An 18,872-nucleotide genomic window follows, 5' to 3' on the forward strand; every position below is an offset into this window, starting at 1 on the left:
GATTAAAGCCACGTGTTCAAGCCCATTAGTCTGCTAAAACGACCGATTCTTCTACCACAGGTGGGGGTAGATAGAAATCCCCACTCGTGATTGCAGAGGGCATTAAAAAGTTGAATAAAATCCTGCTCTAGCAGATCAGATTGTTGTTTAAAAGTTTAAAATATTAGTCTGTTGATTTGGAGGCAGGCTTTGCTGCTATATCTATAACGGTGGCATCGGTGAACAAGATAGTGTGCTCGCCCCTCATCTGCACATTGCTCACAATGGAGTGTCTGATGATCAGTGTCATTGTGAGAGGAGGATCCTTCCGGCGTTGCGGGTGACCGGTGCTTTGGCCTTGATCCATGCGGTGCACATCCAGACACCGGGGAAGTCTTGGTAGTACTGCAGAGCGACTGCAGGAGATGTGACCGGTCCTGTAGCTGCTTTGCGGGCTTTTTGCTCTGAGGAGCCAGCGTGAAGTGCAAAACCTTGGTCGCCAATGCCTACCGACCCGGCGTCCGTTCTCCCGCCACCCAGCAACTCTTGGTGGACCCAAATTCAACACACTTGAAGCATGGAGAAACAGCTGGCAGGAGACCACCCGAGCCCCTCAACTCTCAGTCAACCCAAATACAAGCCGCCGATCAACGAGCGTTGACCTTCCTCGTAAGAACCAGTCAACACTAAACCGGATACGGACGGGTGTTGGCCGATTCAACGGCAACATGCACCGCTGGAGTCTTCTCCCATCAGAAGCCTGCCCATGCGGAGCCGAGGAACAGACCGTCCACTACATCATCCACGCATGCCCCATCTTTCTCCCACCCAATGACCTGGACCTTTGATTATCTGAGCCCTGACACAGTGAGCTGGCTGCAGCGGCTGAGCGACATCGCCTAGCTGTCTCATACGAAAGAAGAAGAAGTGCAGGTCTCTGCGGTGGGTCTTACTCCGGTTCCTGGAGTCGGAAGGTGGCAGCAACGGCGCACTCAGTGAGAGCGCAGGAAAACAGGTAACAGCCGTCAGAGGGGGAAATTATCTGGATCCAGTACATTGAATTTGTTTTCCATACCATACCATACCAACTTTATTTCCACCGGCAAGCCATTGCTGCATGTGGCGGTTGCCCTCTGGTGGGTTCTCCTGATCGCAATAGACCTTCTCGTGAGCCCGGTCGTCTGGTGTAACAATGGTTTTATTTGTGCGCACACGCGCCAGGACAGCACACTGTTCTGCGACTTTTCAGTCTTTTCTGATCTCTCTTCTTGCGGCGTGGTCTCGGGCGCATGTGTGTGTCGTGTGGCTGCAACTACAACTCCACTCCTTTGTCTCGGCCACGGCTACTGCTGATAAGCATGGCAGGTGATTGGATGATCAGCCCCAGCTGGGTAATCCAATCACCTGCCAGCTGTGCTTCGAGGCCGGTCTTTACACACCCCATTCCTGCAGCAGACCATGCAGACCACGCCCCCTCCACACTGCAGTTGCTGGAGGAAGAGCAAGAAGCACTTTTGCGGGGCATGCCTGGAGTGGAGCTAGCCGGAACCTTTGAAACCAGCAGCTGTCTCTTGCTCCGGCAATGCACGCCGTAGGTGTGGTTGAGCGATTCATGGTGTTGAATATTCATTATCAGTGCTGTCAAGCAATTTAAAAACGAGAGTGATTAATTGAAATGTAGATTTCAACTGGTCGTAAATCTGAGACCACAGATCATCAGGATGAAAGACACTCAACCTGAACACTGGAACACCACAGGGGTGTGTTCTCAGCCACTACGTGCAAGTTTTCTGACGACACCACTATTGTTGGTATGATAACTGTCATTAACGAATCAGCCTACAGAGAGAAAGTCCAAAGCCTGACTGACTGGTGTTCCCAAAATAAAACACACTGAAGACCAAGAAGCCGGTCGTAGTTTAGGGAAGATCCATGCACAGTGTTCTTCTTACTGGAGCTTCAAGTTCTTTGAAATCCACATCTTGGCCAACCTCATCCGGTCCATCAAGTCGGAAAACCAACCGGAAAATGTACTTTCTTAAACGCTAATACAGGCTCACCTCAACTTTTACAGAGCATCTATCAATAGCCGTCTGACATATTGCTGTCAGTAAAGACCAAACTCAGTATGAACATTCTCTGTTTCTGGAAAAACCTACCAGACATCTAAACACCAAATTAAACTCAAACACAGCTTCTTTAAAATGCATCACTTTCTCCCCTATAAAGACCGATGCTCTATAACCCGCTTAGATTCACCGTATCTACCCATATATCATGGACAATACCCATTGGCCAAATCATCCTATCATTGTGACTGCTGCAAATTGGATCAATAAGTATTTGATTAAAACATTTTATCAAAAGTACAAACCCCAAAACCAGTGAAGTTGGCACGTCCGAAATGGAAAACTTTGTTATTTTTAGCAAATATTAGCTCATTTGGAATTTCAAAAAAGCTGGCACAAGTGGCAAAAAAGCTCATCAAACACTTATTTGGAACATCCCACAGGTGAACAGGCTAATTGGGAACAGGTGGGTGCCATGATTGGGTATAAAAGTAGATTCCATGAAATGCTCAGTCATTCACAAACAAGGATGGGGCGAGGGTCACCACTTTGTCAACAAAGATTTCTCAACGAGCTATTTCAAGGAATTAAGGGATGGTGGTAGAGGGGTTAGTGCGTCTGCCTCACAATACGAAGGTCCTGAGTTCAATCCCGGGCTTGGGATCTTTCTGTGTGGAGTTTGCATGTTCTCCCCGTGACTGTGTGGGTTCCCTCCGGGTACTCCGGCTTCCTCCCACCTCCAAAGACATGCACCAGGGGATAGGTTGATTGGCAACACTAAATTGGCCCTAGTGTGTGATAGTGAGTGTGAATGTTGTCTGTCTATCTGTGTTGGCCCTGCGATGAGGTGGCGACTTGTCCAGGGTGTACGACACCTTCCGCCCGAATGCAGCTGAGATAGGCTCCAGCACTCCCCGGGACCCCGAAAGGGACAAGCGGTAGAAAATGGATGGATGAATGGAACATCTACGGTCCGTAATATCATTAAAAGGTTCAGAGAATCTAGAGAAATCACTGCACGTAACATTGAATACCTGTGACCTTCCCTCAGGCGGTACTGCATTAAAAAAGTGACATCAGTGTGTAAAGGATATCACCACATGGGCTCAAGAACACTTCAGAAAACCACTGTCAGTAACTACAGTTGGTCGCTACATTTGTAAGTGCAAGTAAAAACTCTACTATGCAAAGCCAAAGCCATTCATCAACAACACCCAGAAACACCGCCGGCTTCTAAGATGGACTGATGCAAAGTGTAAAAGTGTTCTGTGGTCTGACGAGTCCACATTTCAAATTGTTTTTGGAAACTGTGGACGTCATGTCCTCCGGACCAAAGAGGAAAAGAACCATCCGGATTGTTATAGGCGCAAAGTTGAAAAGCCAGCATCTGTGATGGTATGGGGGTGCATTAGTGCCCAAGACATGGGTAACTTACACATCTGTGAAGGCGCCATTAATGCTGAAAGGTACATACAGGTTTTGGAGCAACATATGTTGCCAACCAAGCAACGTTATCATGGACGCCCCTACTTATTTCAGCAGGACAATGCCAAGCCACGTGTTGCAACAGCGTGGCTTCATAGTAAAAGAGTGCGGGTACTAGACTGGCCTGCCTGTAGTCTAGACCTGTCAACCAATGAAAATGTGTGGCGCAATCTGTAACGTAAAATACCACAACGGAGACCCCCGGACTGTTGAACAACTTAAGCTGTACATCAAGCAAGAATGGGAAAGAATTCCATTTGAAAAGCTTCAAAAATTGGTCTCCTCAGTTCCCAAACGTTTACTGAGTGTTGTTAAAAGGAAAGGTCATGTAACACAGTGGTAAAAATGCCCCTGTGCCAACTTTTTTGCAATGTGTTGCTGCCATTAAATTCTAAGTTAATGATTAGTTGAAGAAAAAAATATACTTTTCTCAGTTAAAACATTAAATATCTTGTCTTTGCAGTCTATTCAATTGAATATAAGTTGAAAAGGATTTGCAAATCATTGTATTTTCTTTTTATTTACGATGTACACAACGCCTGGTTTTGGGTTTTGCATGTAATGTAATGTAGCCATGGCAAATACGTCACAATCCAAACGGTTTGTTTGGAACAAGGCACAATTGTTTTTTTTATATCATGGTATAAATAAATAAAAAATTCCTTGGTATAAATTCAACTTTTTGGGACTTATGGGGATCACAAATACACACAAATAGGCGCTAAAAAGGTAAAAAAAAAAAACCGGTTGGTATTGGTATTGCATAATACGACCTCTTTAAATGATGACTGAAATCGTCATAGGTCCCCTTTAAAAGTTTAGAAAATGTTTCAAGTGCGTCATTAGAAATAAACCTCACCGCACGTCTCTAGTATACAGTATATGGAGTTTCTATTTATTGTGGGCCTGCTGCAATGCAAGCACCCATTCACATGCTGCAAGCAGCAGTGAATGAGCATGTGAATGGGCGCTTGAATTGCAAGCAGCCCATATTATTATATAATACTTCAAATTGTATTATTCTTGTTCCGCACATTTCTCTTATGCTTAATACAAGATAAACCGGCCAAAGGACCCCCACATATGTTATACCGTCGGAAAGGTCTCACTTGTGTCTACGGCGGTACTTTAAATTGGAAACGCTATTCTCGAATAAACAAAAAAAATGGGCCAATTGAATGGGTACACTCATTTTACTGGACGATTTAATCTGAGACCAACGCCAAAAACAAAAAAAGATTACCTCCTCTTGTAGCTCAGCCATTCATTCACATAGCTCGATGCTTAACATCTCATTTTGTTTATACAATTGTCGACTTTAACGCTGGCTAAAAAGTTTTGATGTCCAATTTTTGGTTTTGGCAGGATGGCAATCGGAGGGCCTTAGCATGCTAACTTTTTGCGCTATTTTTGCAACCGTTTACACCAGAGTTATAAGTTGGTATGTGACTTAGCTAACTTACGCATGCTAAGTTTTTGATCTAATTTTAAACATTTTCCTATATTTTCGCAGCCATACACCTTTGAATCATATACATTGGTATATGAAACATGCTAACAGTTATCATGCCAACGTAAATGTTAGCATTTTAATGTGTGCATGCTAACGTTTTTTGGCTTGCTGTGTAGCTCATTTTGTACTGTTACACTTAAAACTCTCGGATTCAGACACTCCTATTCATTGCATCACTCATTCAGCACCATCTTAAAAGTACGGTGGCTTCCTTGGACCCCCGGTCAGAGGTCCAGGGCACAGATAGCAGGCCCATGATAAAGTTGAGGAATGCTCATCAAACACTTATTTGGAACATCACACAGGTGAACAGGCAAATTGGGAGCAGGTGGGTGCCATGATTGGGTATAAAAGTAGATTCCATGAAATGCTCAGTCATTCACAAACAAGGATGGGGTGAGGGTCACCACTTTGTCAACAAATGCGTGAACAAATTGTTGAACAGTTTAAGAAAAACCTTTCTCAACCAGCTATTGCAAGGAATTTAGGGATTTCACCATCTACGGTCCGTAATATCTCAAAGGGTTCAGAGAATCTGGAGAAATCACTGCACGTAAGCAGCTAAGCCCGTGACCTTCGATCCCTCAGGCTGTACTGCATCAACAAGCGACATCAGTGTATAAAGGATATCACCACATGGGCTCAGGAACACTTCAGAAACCCACTGTCAGTAACTACAGTTGGTTGCTACATCTGTAAGTGCAAGTTAAAACTCTCCTATGCAAGGCAAAAACCGTTTATCAACAACACCCAGAAACGCTGTCGGCTTTGCTGGGCCTGAGCTCATCTAAGATGGACTGATACAAAGTGGAAAAGTGTTCTGTGGTCTGACGAGTTCACATTTCAAATTGTTTTTGGAAACTGTGGACGTCGTGTCCTCCGGACCAAAGAGGAAAAGAACCATCCGGATTGTTATAGGCGCAAAGTTGAAAAGCCAACATCTGTGATGGTATGGGGGTGTATTAGTGCCCAAGACATGGGTAACTTACACATCTGTGAAGGCGCCATTAATGCTGAAAGGTACATACAGGTTTTGGAGCAACATATGTTGCCATCCAAGCAACGTTACAATGGACGCCCCTGCTTATTTCAGCAAGACAATGCCAAGCCACGTGTTAGATCAACGTGGCTTCATAGTAAAAGAGTGCGTGTACTAGACTGGCCTGCCTGTAGTCCGGACCTGTCTCCCATTGAAAATGTGTGGCGCATTATGAAGCCTAAAATACCACAACGGAGACCCCCGGACTGTTGAACAACTTAAGCTGTACATCAAGCAAGAATGGGAAAGAATTACACTTGAGAAGCTTAAAAAATGTGTCTCCTCAGTTCCCAAACGTTTACTGAGTGTTGTTTAAAGGAAAGGCCATGTAACACAGTGGTGAACATGCCCGTTCCCAACTACTTTGGCACGTGTTGCAGCCATGAAATTCTAAGTTAATTATTACTTGCAAAAAAAATAAATAAAGTTTATTAGTTTGAACTTCAAATATCTTGTCTTTGTAGTGCATTCAATTGAATATGGGTTGAAAAAGATTTGCAAATCATTGTATTCCGTTTATATTTACATCTAACACAATTTCCCAACTCATATTGAAACGGGGTTTGTACATTTCACTGTAATATTGTTCACTAATGTAGTAATGACACCATAAAGATGTGACACGTATTGAATTACTTACTGATACAGATTTTTAAAAGTAATAATATTTCGGGCACGTTCGACCAGTAGGAGGCCACGGGGAAGACCCAGGCCATGTTGGGAAGACTATGTCTCCCGGCTGGCCTGGGAACGCCTCGGGATCCCCCGGGAGGAGCTGGACGAAATGGATGGGGAGAGGGAAGTCTGGGCTTCCCTGCTTAGGCTGCTGCCCCCGCGACTTGACCTCGGATAAGCGGAAGAAGATGGATGGATGGATGGATAATGCATCCTGCGCCCTCCAAATGAGATGTCATTTTTAATTTGAGGTGGTGCATCTGCAGATCCACATAATCCATCGTCAGCAACACATCCATGACCACACACAGGCTCCTACAGCCTAAAAAGTATCTCATTCTAAATTGTGCTCATTTGCTCCTAAACTTAACTGAAAATTAAATGCCAATGTAGGGAAGAACATTGTTGAAGTACACGCTTAATATGTCAGCTTCCTATTGGCTGGTTATTTGTAATTGTGAGGACAGACTGATGGACATTGGTTTTCCAGCATGGCAGTCACCTGACTGGCGCGGACTGGTGGAGACTGATCAGGAGGTTTCAGCAGCCAATGGCAGCTCAGCAATGCACTCAGTCAATCCTTCCAACACAACCAATAGCATTCCTTTGCAGCAGCATTTAAGTCCTGCCCCTTGACATTTGCAGCGAAAGGGTTAAAAATGCTGTGTTTAAATCAGCTGGTAGCTTGAATGAAAGCAAAAGACAACAAAAAGGCCAAATTCTTCTTTCTGCTCTTGACTGAACTGCAATGCAGACGAAAGACTTTACTTATGTGTGAATATTAAATGTGCCGTTGCCCAGATGATGAAACATAAAGGCCAAAAAATAATCACCAGTTATATATATTTGACTGGAGGTGAAAAAAAATTGATGAAAATAGTGAATATAAGTAATGTAACCAATATTTCATTGTGCCCGATAATGAACAAATGACACAATCATCTTGACTTTGAACTCACTGCACAGTAACGAATGAAGGGCATACTTAGTCAACAGCCATACATGTCACACTAAGGGTGGCTGTATGAACAATGCCAACACTGTCATAAACATGTGCCATATAGTGAAACCACACTAAACAACAACGACAAACACATTTTGGAAGAATATTCGTAACAAACACTACAGAACAAATTCCCAGAATTCCCTGCAGCTCTTCCAGGACGCTACAATATAAACAAACGCCATTGGTGGATCTACACCTAACATCCACCGTAATAATACCACGTACAATAGCGTATCTAGTCGATACCACTATGATTACATCGATATTTTCTAACATCACAAAATCTTCTTTCATTTAAAAAAAATATATATTATGTTTACAAACTCAGGACCTTGAACATGACCAATGTATGATCCTGATACGACTTGGTATCGGATTGATACACAAATTTGTGGTATCATCCAAAACTAATGTAAAGTATCAAACAACAGAAGAATAAGTGATTATTACATTTTAACAGAAGTGTAGATAGAACATGTTGAAACAGAAAATAAGCAGATAAATGAACAAGTAGATTAATAATGCATTTTCTACCACTTGTCCTTAATAATTTTGACAAACTAATAGAATGATAAATGACACAATATGTTACTGCATATGTCAGCAGCTTAATTAGGAGCCTTTGTTTGCTTACTTACTATTAAAAGACAAGTTTGTCTTGTATGTTCACTATTTTATTTAAGGACAAACTTGCAATAAGAAACATATGTTTAATGTATTGTAAGATTTTTTTGGTTAAAATAAAGCTGTGGATGGGGGCGTGGCCTGCAGGCCTGCCGGGGAAAGAGGTGTGCAAGGACCGGCCTCGAAGACAGCGACAGGTGAGTAGATGGCCCAGGTGGGCCTTGTTATCTAATCACCTGTCGCCTTCATTAGCAGCAGCCGGCCGGAGACACGGAGTGGGAGTTGGAGCCCGAGAAAGACACACACGGACTGAGACACGCTGGAATGAAAAGTCTGAAAATATATTGCTGGAAAGCAATCCCTGAATGAAAATAAAAGACTGTTACCTCAGACTGCCGTGCTCACAAGAGGAATCTTTGTGTCAAGAGCATACTTGCCAACCTTGAGACCTCTGATTTCGGGAGGTGGGGGGTGGGGGGGCGTGGTCTGGGTGGGGAGGGGGCGTGGTTGGGGGCGGGGCTAAGAAGGGAGGAGTATATTTACAGCTAGAATTCACCAAGTCAAGTATTTCATACATATATATATATATATATATATATATATATATATATATATATATATATATATATAAGAAATACTTGACTTTCAGTGAATTCTAGCTGTATATACATATATATATATATATATATATATATATACTATATATATATATATATATACAATATATATATATATATATATATATATATATATATATATATATTATATATACAATATATATATATATATATAAATAAAAGAAATACTTGAATTTCAGTCTTCATTTATTTACACATATACACACACATAACACTCATCTACTCATTGTTGAGTTAAGGGTTGAATTGTCCATCCTTGTTCTATTCTCTGTCACTATTTTTCTAACCATGCTGAACACCCTTTCGAAGGTACCCAGAAAGGTTTCGAGTACCACCAAAAAAACTGAATCTCTGAAAACAGTATAAAAATCTGTGTTAAAGGTGTACAAATACTGTTTGTATAATAAGCATGTTATTTTTTTTACAAATGAGGGTTAAGAGTTCAGTACTAAAAAAAAAAAAAAGAATGTGGCTTAAGTACAGTTTTTTAATTGAGCTGCTGCATTTTTTGGTTGGGTTGTTTATTTATTTTGAGTAACTTCTATACATTTCTAAAAGGGGAATAATGTAATAGAGTTATCTATGTTTGTCTGTTGCCATCTCCTGGTGAATGTTGGCTATAGCGTACTGGGGTTACTTTTTGGTTGGCCAACGATTTACGTGGTGTTGCGCACCTGACGTCACTCAGGTCCGCATGGAGCTGGAGGGGGCGTGGCTTCCAGCTCCGCCTGAATTTCGGGAGATTTTCGGGAGAAAATTTGTCCCGGGAGGTTTTCGGGAGAGGCGCTGAATTTCGGGAGTCTCACGGAAAATCCGGGAGGGTTGGCAAGTATGGTCAGGAGAACCCACAGGAGGGCAACATCTACAAAAGCCAATAATGACAATTTTTGTGGTCTCCTTTATTTAGAAAAGTACTGGTCTCGGGACAACACTAATACACACACACCACACATACACACACCACAGCCAGAAATGTAGATCGGCGCCTATGGATACAATGCCTCAAACTTTTTGGAAAGTTAGCGCCCTCTAGGCATCTGCGTAAAGGTTGCAAACCGCCCTTTAAATATAAATTCATCCATTTTTGACCGCTTGTCCCTTTGAGATGATGTAATTAGCGTTCTCACATCAGCAATCACTTTTGGCTGGAGCCATGAAAGGGTTAAGGCCTACGGCATGAGCATGCACATGAAGTCATGTGTGGCTCAGCCTGCTCAAGTTGCACATCTCCTACGATGCTGCGCTTTCCTTTTCCAAGTCCATGCTATTGCTAAACCCCCACCTAAATGTGGGAGATAAAATGTTGGGAGGTCCAGGGCACGGAACATGAAAGGGATGCATCACCTGTGAGTCACTCCAAGAGCTCCAGATCACTGCCCTGCATCATGAAAACAGGGCGGCGGGGCTTTAAACACTCAGCCCGCACAACGCCAAGCGGGATATGACAAGTCTCAGAAGAATGTCATCAAAGTGAGTTTTATAAGGTTCTGCACCACTTTCTTTACACACTATTCCCCTCAGTCACCATATTCATCATGGATGCTGGCTGGGATTTTAAAGTGTGTAGGTGTGTCATGTTAAGATGAGTGTGTATCGTCCTTTCATTCATTTCATGCGTGTGTTTGTATGGGAGAGAATGCATGAACTGAACCACACAAAAACATGTGTGTTGTCTAGGGATGATGTTTGATAAGAAATGATCGAGTTCGAGCCCATTATCGAATCCTCTTATCGAACCGATTCCTTATCGATTCTCTTATCGAGTCCAGATAGGTTGTTGTATATGGAAAAAAACACACAATATTTGGTTTAACAAAAGCTCTCTTTTATTATGTAAGAAAAAAATAAAATCTAATAAATAAATAAATATTGACTGTTACCCCCCTAAAAAAAAATAAATAAATAAATATTGACTGTTGTTACCCAAAGTTCATTAAGTGGGATTTTTCAGAAAAACCAAATATATACAGTAACACAAAAACAACCTGTCTCTGTGATCACTATAGGTGTATAAATAATAATATAGTGTTAAATAAAATCAGTCCCTTGGGCACAAAACTGAAAATAATACAGCTCTCCAAAAAGTGCACTTCTGCTGCTATTTGACATAACTGTTTGTTTTGATGCTTTGACATTTTTGCACTTTATTTCTTCATTGAAAGAAAATTCTATGAAGAGAAAAGTTGTTTGCAAATGTGGTTACAATGCTAAAAAAATGAAAAGTTAAAGCTAAAAAAAGAAATACACTTTATTGAGTTAACATTATTTCTTTATAGGGGGAAAGATGTGATGTTGTGAACTAGGGAATATAACAACTACCCAGCATGCAACGGGAGTGACGAGCATGCGCGTAGCCCCGAAAAGTGGTGTTGCAAGTCGCCACCCGGCAGCTAAGAATGAGGTTATGAGCACGCTGTGAAAGTAAACGTCAAGAACTCAGCCAACACGCCTCGTCTGCATTATTTATAATTAGACAGACAACACATATGCAGTGTGATTTTGTTTTGTTTACAAGGAAAGAAAAACAAAAGTTAAGAAAGGGAGATCATGTCATATATGTTGTATAAATATATAAGTGCTGCGGTTGCTTTAAGAACGTTGCGACAGCTGCCGGAAAGGAGGTGCGTTGCTAGTCTGGTGGCTATGTTTCCGGATGGTCGTAAAAGTGTTCGTCATGTGTTTGTACCCTGCTCAGTTACTGTAACGCCGTTAGTTTCGGCGGTAACTAGTAATCTAACGCGTTATTTTTTATATTCAGTAACTCAGTTACTGTTACTACGGTACATGATGCGTTACTGCGTTATTTTACGTTACTTTTTATGTAGTATAAAGTGTGTTTTATCGGTGCTGTGTCATCGTTCTGATTCTTCTTGTGTCACAAGCCGGAGAAGAGAGACATGCGCTCTGTGTGTGTGTCTGGGTATGAGTGTGAGTGTGGGGAGGGAGGGAGGAGAGGGGAGGAGGGCGTGTCTGATCATGGCGGAGCCAGAAGTCGAGTTTGCTAACATGGAGATATTTTCACTACTTTTCTTTTGTCGAGCACAAAGAAAACAACATTTTAGTTAAATGTAAATTGTGCTTTGGATCAAAGATCCCATCTACTGCCCAAAACAGCAATTCAAATCTGCTGAAACAAGCTACATAAGCAACATGCTTCGACGAAGCTAGTAAAGAGAGATAGAGACTCCAATGACACTTCACCTCCACCACCACCATTTAAGGATTAAGTCTGCCTCTGCTCATCATTCAGCACTGAAGGCACACACACTCTGTCAATCAATGTTCCCTCTAATTGTTCATGTGTGTGAGCAAACGCAAAAACTCCCTGAGCATTCAGTGGAGCCCATGTGAGCAACATCAGACGTGCACACTGTGGCTACACCAGCAGCACACCTGTCTCAAACCTGACTAAATAACAAGTTCAATCTCCATCCATCCATCCATTTTCTACCGCTTGTCCCTTTCGAGGTCGCTGGAGCCTATCTCAGCTGCATTCGGGCGGAAGGCTGGGTACACCCTGGACAAGTCCCCACCAATCGCAGGGCCAACACAGATAGACAGACAACATTCTCTTATTATTATAATCAAATGACAGCAGTCATTTCCATTTCTAATATAAGTGTTTAGGCCCACTTACAATGACAATAACAAAAAATATTGTTTTTCATGAACTGCGTACTTGTATTGTTTGTCTGGGTGGAGGTCCTGCTTTGGAAATAGTTTGTACCCATTTCAGACATTGCATTTAGTTCCCATTAAACATTCACATGTTGCACAATGAGATGTAAGCAGGGGATCATGCGTACATTCCTGCAACTTCCTGTTTGTAAAAATATATATATTTTTATTAGTATGTATTTAATATACTAACAGCATTTAATGATTAATATTTATAAATTAAGATTCCTAATAAATGACACTAGAATAAGCACACATTTGATTGGTAAATCATAGAGTAACGACCTGGAATTACACTTTATGTGTGGTGTTGGAGTTGTCCGACTTTTTGTGTGGCTGTAAACGCATCACTGGCTAAGTGCCATATGTGCATGTGTTGGCGCAAGTGAGAAAGAGCGAGCGGCTGCTGTTGATATAACAGTGATGTATTTATGGCCGACAATAAAGAGTTTGCTCAGTAAAGTGATGGATGGACTTCATGTCTTCAAAGCGTCTCGACAGACGTATTATTATATTTGAACAATGATGACGAAAACGGTTTTCTCTGTCGTGTCCGTGTCGTGTTGAAAATTGTTATGCGCTTATTTTTTTATTTGATTTTGTGCGTGGCATAGATTTGCCGTGAGCAGAGGACTTTTCTTTATTTTCATGTCTATTTACGAACCCCGTTTCAATATGAGTTGGGAAATTGTGTTAGATGTAAATATAAACGGAATACAATGATTTGCAAATCCTTTTCAACCCATATTCAGTTGAATGCACTACAAAGACAAGATATTTGATGTTCAAACTCATAAACTTTAATTTTTTTTTGTAAATAATAATTAACTTAGAATTTCATGGCTGCAACACGTGCCAAAGTAGTTGGGAAAGGGCATGTTCACCACTGTGTTACATGGCCTTTCCTTTTAACAACACTCAGTAAACGTTTAGGAACTGAGGAGACACATTTTTTAAGCTTCTCCGGTGGAATTCTTTCCCATTCGTGCTTGATGTACAGATTAAGTTGTTCATCAGTCCGGGGGTCTCCGTTGTGGTATTTTAGGCTTCATAATGCGCCACACATTTTCAATGGGAGACAGGTCTGGACTACAGGCAGGCCAGTCTAGTACCCGCACTCTTTTACTATGAAACCACGTTGATGTACCACGTGGCTTGGCATTGTCTTGCTGAAATAAGCAGGGGCGTCCATGGTAACGTTGCTTGGATGGCAACATATGTTGCTCCAAAACCTGTATGTACCTTTAAGCATTAATGGCGCCTTCACAGATGTGTAAGTTACCCATGTCTTGGGCACTAATACACCCCCATACCATCACAGATGCTGGCTTTTCAACTTTGTGCCTATAACAATCCGGATGGTGGACACGACGTCCACAGTTTCCAAAAACAATTTGAAATATGGACTCGTCAGACCACAGAACACTTTTCCACTTTGTATCAGTCCATCTTAGATAAGCTCAGGCCCAGAGTAGCCAACGGCGTTTCTGGGTGTTGTTGATAAACAGTTTTTGCCTTGCATAGGAGAGTTTTAACTTGCACTTACAGATGTAGCGACCAACTGTAGTTACTGACAGTGGGTTTCTGAAGTGTTCCTGAGCCCATGTGGTGATATCATTTACACACTAATGTCGCTTGTTGATGCAGTACAGCCTGAGGGATCGAAGGTCACGGGCATTCAACGTTGGTTTGCTTACGTGCAGTGATTTCTCCAGATTCTCTGAACCCTTTGATGATATGACGGACCATAGATGGTGAAATCCCTAAATTCCTTGCAATAGCTGGTTAAGAAAGGTTTTTCTTAAACTGTTCAACAATTTGCTCACGCATTTGTTGACAAAGTGGTGACCCTCGCCCCATCCTTGTTTGTGAATGACTGAGCATTTCATGGAATCTACTTTTATACCCAATCATGGCACCCACCTGTTCCCAATTAGCCTGTTCACCTGTGGGATGTTCCAAATAAGTGTTTGATGAGCATTCCTCAACTTTATCAGTATTTATTGCCACCTTTCCCAACTTCTTTGTCAGGTGTTGCTGGCATCAAATTCTAAAGTTAATGATTATTTGCACACAAAAAAATGTTTATCAGTTTGAACATCAAATATGTTGTCTTTGTAGCATATTCAATTGAATATGGGTTGAAAATGATTTGCAAATCGTTGTATTCCGTTTATATTTACATCTAACACAATTTCCCAACTCATATGGAAACGGGGTTTGTACATTGTAGATTGTCACTGAAGGCATCAAAACTATGAATGAACACATGTGGAGTTATGTACTTAACAAAAAAAGGTGAAATAACTGAAAATATGTTTTATATTCTAATTCTTTTGCTCGGATTACTGCTCTGCACACTCTGGGCATTCTCTCGATGAGCTTCAAGAGTCACCTGAAAGGGTTTTCACTTCACAGGTGACATAGTTGTGATGCCTTCAGTGACAATCTACAATGTAAATAGTCATGAAAATAAAGAAAACACATTGAATGAGAAGGTGTATTCAAACTTTTGACCTGTACTGTATGTGTATATATATATATATATATATATATATATATATATATATATATATATATATATATATATATATATATATATATATATATTTCATGACATTACATTTGGTCTATGTTTAGGTAAAAACATTGTTGTGGTGTGGTCTTGAAAAAAGTTGTGCACCAATGCATTTAAGAGATGTCCAGTCATATAAAGTCAAAGCACTCTTGTCATACTAGGTACTGTACGTCGAACTGAAATAAACATGCATACTGTATAAAATGACATAACTTCCATACATTTCAGCAGTCATGCTAGAAATGCATCCTCCCAGCCAAATAATTGAGTAAAATGAAGGAGAGCTTAGACAAAGTGTGACATCTCTTCTTCTTCTTCCTGTATTTCTTTCTGTGACAACCTCCTTCTTCATCCCTCAGTGAACCCAATCTATGTTTAGACCGGCGAGAGATTCCAAAGGCCGGCATGCATAAAGCTCTCCTGCTTTTGTCTATGCATGGTGATTCTGTCAGGGAGGGGAGTTATAATCCCTGGCCTTCCACAACCCCTTGGCAAGTGGCAGTTAGTCAGCTGATTGTGTACTGCTGGGGGGGATTTGGTGTTCCACATAGGCTATTTAAATCGCTTAGACGCCTCTCTCGCTCACCTTTTCACAATCTCATGCACAGGCAACGGTATAACCTTCCCTCACCCATTACCATAGAATGTTCCTTGCCTCTTTTGTTAATATACTGCTCATGTGTGCTGCATGCTAAACTATTATGTAAATCATTATTGCAGCCATTAATATTCTATTTCTTTTCACCTTGAATAATACTTGTGTGCTTCACTGTGATACAATTAAGATGGTATGTCATAATCACAGTGTCAGGTTCAAACACTGATGACATCTATTAAACAGACAAAGATCCCACATCAGGGCAAGGAAAAACTCAACCCAATGGGCTACAATGAAAAACCTTGGAAGGGGACCGCAGATGTGCGGGTGACCGGGGCAATGGACGTCGAGTGGATTTAGTTAATAGTGTGAGAGTCCAGTCCATAGTGGGGCCATCAAGGGATCATCTTGAGTAGAGACAAGTCAGCAGCGCAGAGACGTCCCCAACTCATGCACAGATGAGTGGTCCACCCCGGGTCCCGACTTTGAACAGCTAACACGTCATCTGTGGTCACCTAATCTGTGCAGAGCAGAAAAGAACACACGCCGGCAAGGCTGCGGGCAATCAGCAATCAGCACACCTGGGATTGATGAGGGCGAGCTGTATAAAGACCAGTGGACCCAGGGATCCTGCGCCGGAACGTAATTTTCCGCTACCTTAGTAAGCACCCCGTGCCTGGCTTCCATCCCGCGTGCTCGCTCTTAACTTGTTTCCGTGTCTGATGTTCCTGTTGTCTTCCCGCAGTGCTTCCCGTGTTCTCCTGTGATCGAGCTGTGTGCCTCGACTCCTTTCCGAATTGCCTCCCCCGATCCTCGACCACCCCTGCTTGGACACGGACCACGTTTCTTCGTCCCAGCCTCCGACCGCTTGCTTGCCCACGGACTGCCTTCTTGCCTTGCCCCTCCTCTTGATTAAACACTACGTTAAAACACTCAAGTAATTCCCACACCTAGTCTACAACACACACTCTTGGATTTTGGTCACACTCCATTCTCAAGTTGATTTATAGTATTATTGTGGATTATTATATATATTGTAATTAGAGATGTCCGATAATGGCTTTTTCGCCGATATCCGATATTCCGATATTGTCCAACTCTTAATTACCGATACCGATATATACAGTCGCAGAATTAACACATGATTATGCCTAATTTTGTTGTGATGCCCCGCTGGATGCATTAAACAATGTAACAAGGTTTTCCAAAATAAATCAACCAAGTTATGGAAAAAAATGCCAACATGGCACTGCCATATTTATTATTGAAGTCACAAAGTGCATTATTTTTTTTAACATGCCTCAAAACAGCAGCTCGGAATTTGGGACATGCTCTCCCTGAGAGAGCATGAGGAGGTTGAGGTGGGCGGGGTTGAGGTGGGGGGTTAGTGCTGCAAGGGGTTCTGGGTATTTGTTCTGTTGTGTTTATGTTGTGTTACGGTGCGGATGTTCTACCGAAATATGTTTGTCATTCTTGTTTGGTGTGGGTTCATAGTGTGGCGCATATTTGTAAAAGTGGTAAAGTTGTTTATACGGCCACCCTCAGTGTGACCTGTACGGCTGTAGATCAAGTATGCTTTCATTCACTTGTGTGTGTGAAAAGCCGTAGATATTATGTGACTGGGCCGGCACGCAAAGGAAGTGCCTTTAGGTACTTCTCTCTATGTCCGTGTACACAGCGGCGTTTTAAAAAGTCATACATTTTACTTTTTGAAACCGATGCCGATAATTTCCGATATTACATTCTAAAGCATTTATAGCTATACCGCCCCCTTGTGGTTCTGTGACGTCAACTCCTCCTGCATACATAACACAACTCTTAATACATGAGACCCCAGGTGAGAAGATTCACAGTCATAAGGGAGTACCATGGCAACATAGGTTGTGTGGACCTCTGTGACCACATGCAGAGCCCGAAGAAAATGTTTCACGTGATTGCTTATTTATTTGACATTGCCGGAACAAATTCCTGGAATTAGTATAAGTCTGACAGCACAATCAGCAAAGAACAGTTCTTGGACTTTAAACCTTGTCTCACAAATCAGGCACATAGCAGAGATGATGAACTTTAGCCATTCAGACAAAAACCACGGCTCGAATACGGTACGATAAAACCCGGGATAATGTGTACTGTGAAAATGATGTTGATAGAGCATATTCAACTTTTCTAAGAATTTACAGATTGTCCGACAGTATGACACAATGTGTCCATTGAGACACACAAAAGGAACAAAAACCAGCCCATGGATGGAGATTATTTCAAAATAGTTAAAAAGAAGAAAAACACTGTGCAAAGAATTTTAAAAATAGAGAAACAGAGAAGCAGATAATAAAAACAAAAAGTAAAAAAATATATAATTATAACAAAAATAAGATGATGGCAACAGCGGCCATATCAAACAATATTATCATACAAATGCTCAAAAAGTAAAATATGGACTCAGTAAAGACTTTAATAACTACTTTGTAAATATTGCACCAAACCTGGAATAAAAAAGTCCCTTATTACTTATCACTTGAGGACTGAGATGATATCAGTGACGTGCGGCCAGGGGAGGCTCTCTTCCTTTTAGTGCGTGAGCGAGCATACTGTCTGTGCACACTGCACTGAGTGCACTGGGTTAGTGGATGGCACATATCACTTTTTGTTTGCAAGAATGTCGCCATTATAATATTTGCAGAAACATTGATGCACCCTGACTTTCTACAGCCAGTGTAATGTACTTCATTTACTTCAAGTGTGACATTAATATGGCCCTAATTGGACAATAAACTGAACTAAATAGTGCACGACGAGGCACCCAGTTTCCCTGCCTCACCATGCAGAGAGAGGTATATGTTAGATGGCAAGTGATTGTCGCCAGTGGTGTGCTTTATGATCATTAAAGGGGAACATTATCACCAGACCTATGTAAGCGTCAATATATACCTTGATGTTGCAGAAAAAAGACCATATTTTTTTTTAACCGATTTCCGAACTCAAAATGGGTG

At 41.7% G+C, this 18,872-nt stretch overlaps 1 long non-coding RNA gene across 2 annotated transcripts in view; it reads left to right on the top strand.

Annotated features, from left to right (window-relative positions):
• Positions 1 to 17,047, top strand: part of LOC140679398 (uncharacterized) — a 36,429-nt gene extending 19,382 nt beyond the window's left edge. Inside the window, exons 1-3 of one of the 2 annotated variants that reach the window (XR_012050813.1) lie at positions 9,792 to 10,498; positions 16,411 to 16,543; positions 16,628 to 17,047. This is a non-coding gene — a long non-coding RNA (uncharacterized lncRNA). Of the gene's footprint in view, positions 1 to 9,791; positions 10,499 to 16,410; positions 16,544 to 16,627 lie in introns of those variants that run through there. The other variant, XR_012050814.1, reaches the window with a different exon arrangement.
• The last annotated feature ends 1,825 nt before the right edge of the window (positions 17,048 to 18,872 follow it).

Source organism: Nerophis lumbriciformis, linkage group LG14 (assembly GCF_033978685.3).
Source record: "Nerophis lumbriciformis linkage group LG14, RoL_Nlum_v2.1, whole genome shotgun sequence".
NCBI classification, from domain to species: domain Eukaryota; kingdom Metazoa; phylum Chordata; class Actinopteri; order Syngnathiformes; family Syngnathidae; genus Nerophis; species Nerophis lumbriciformis.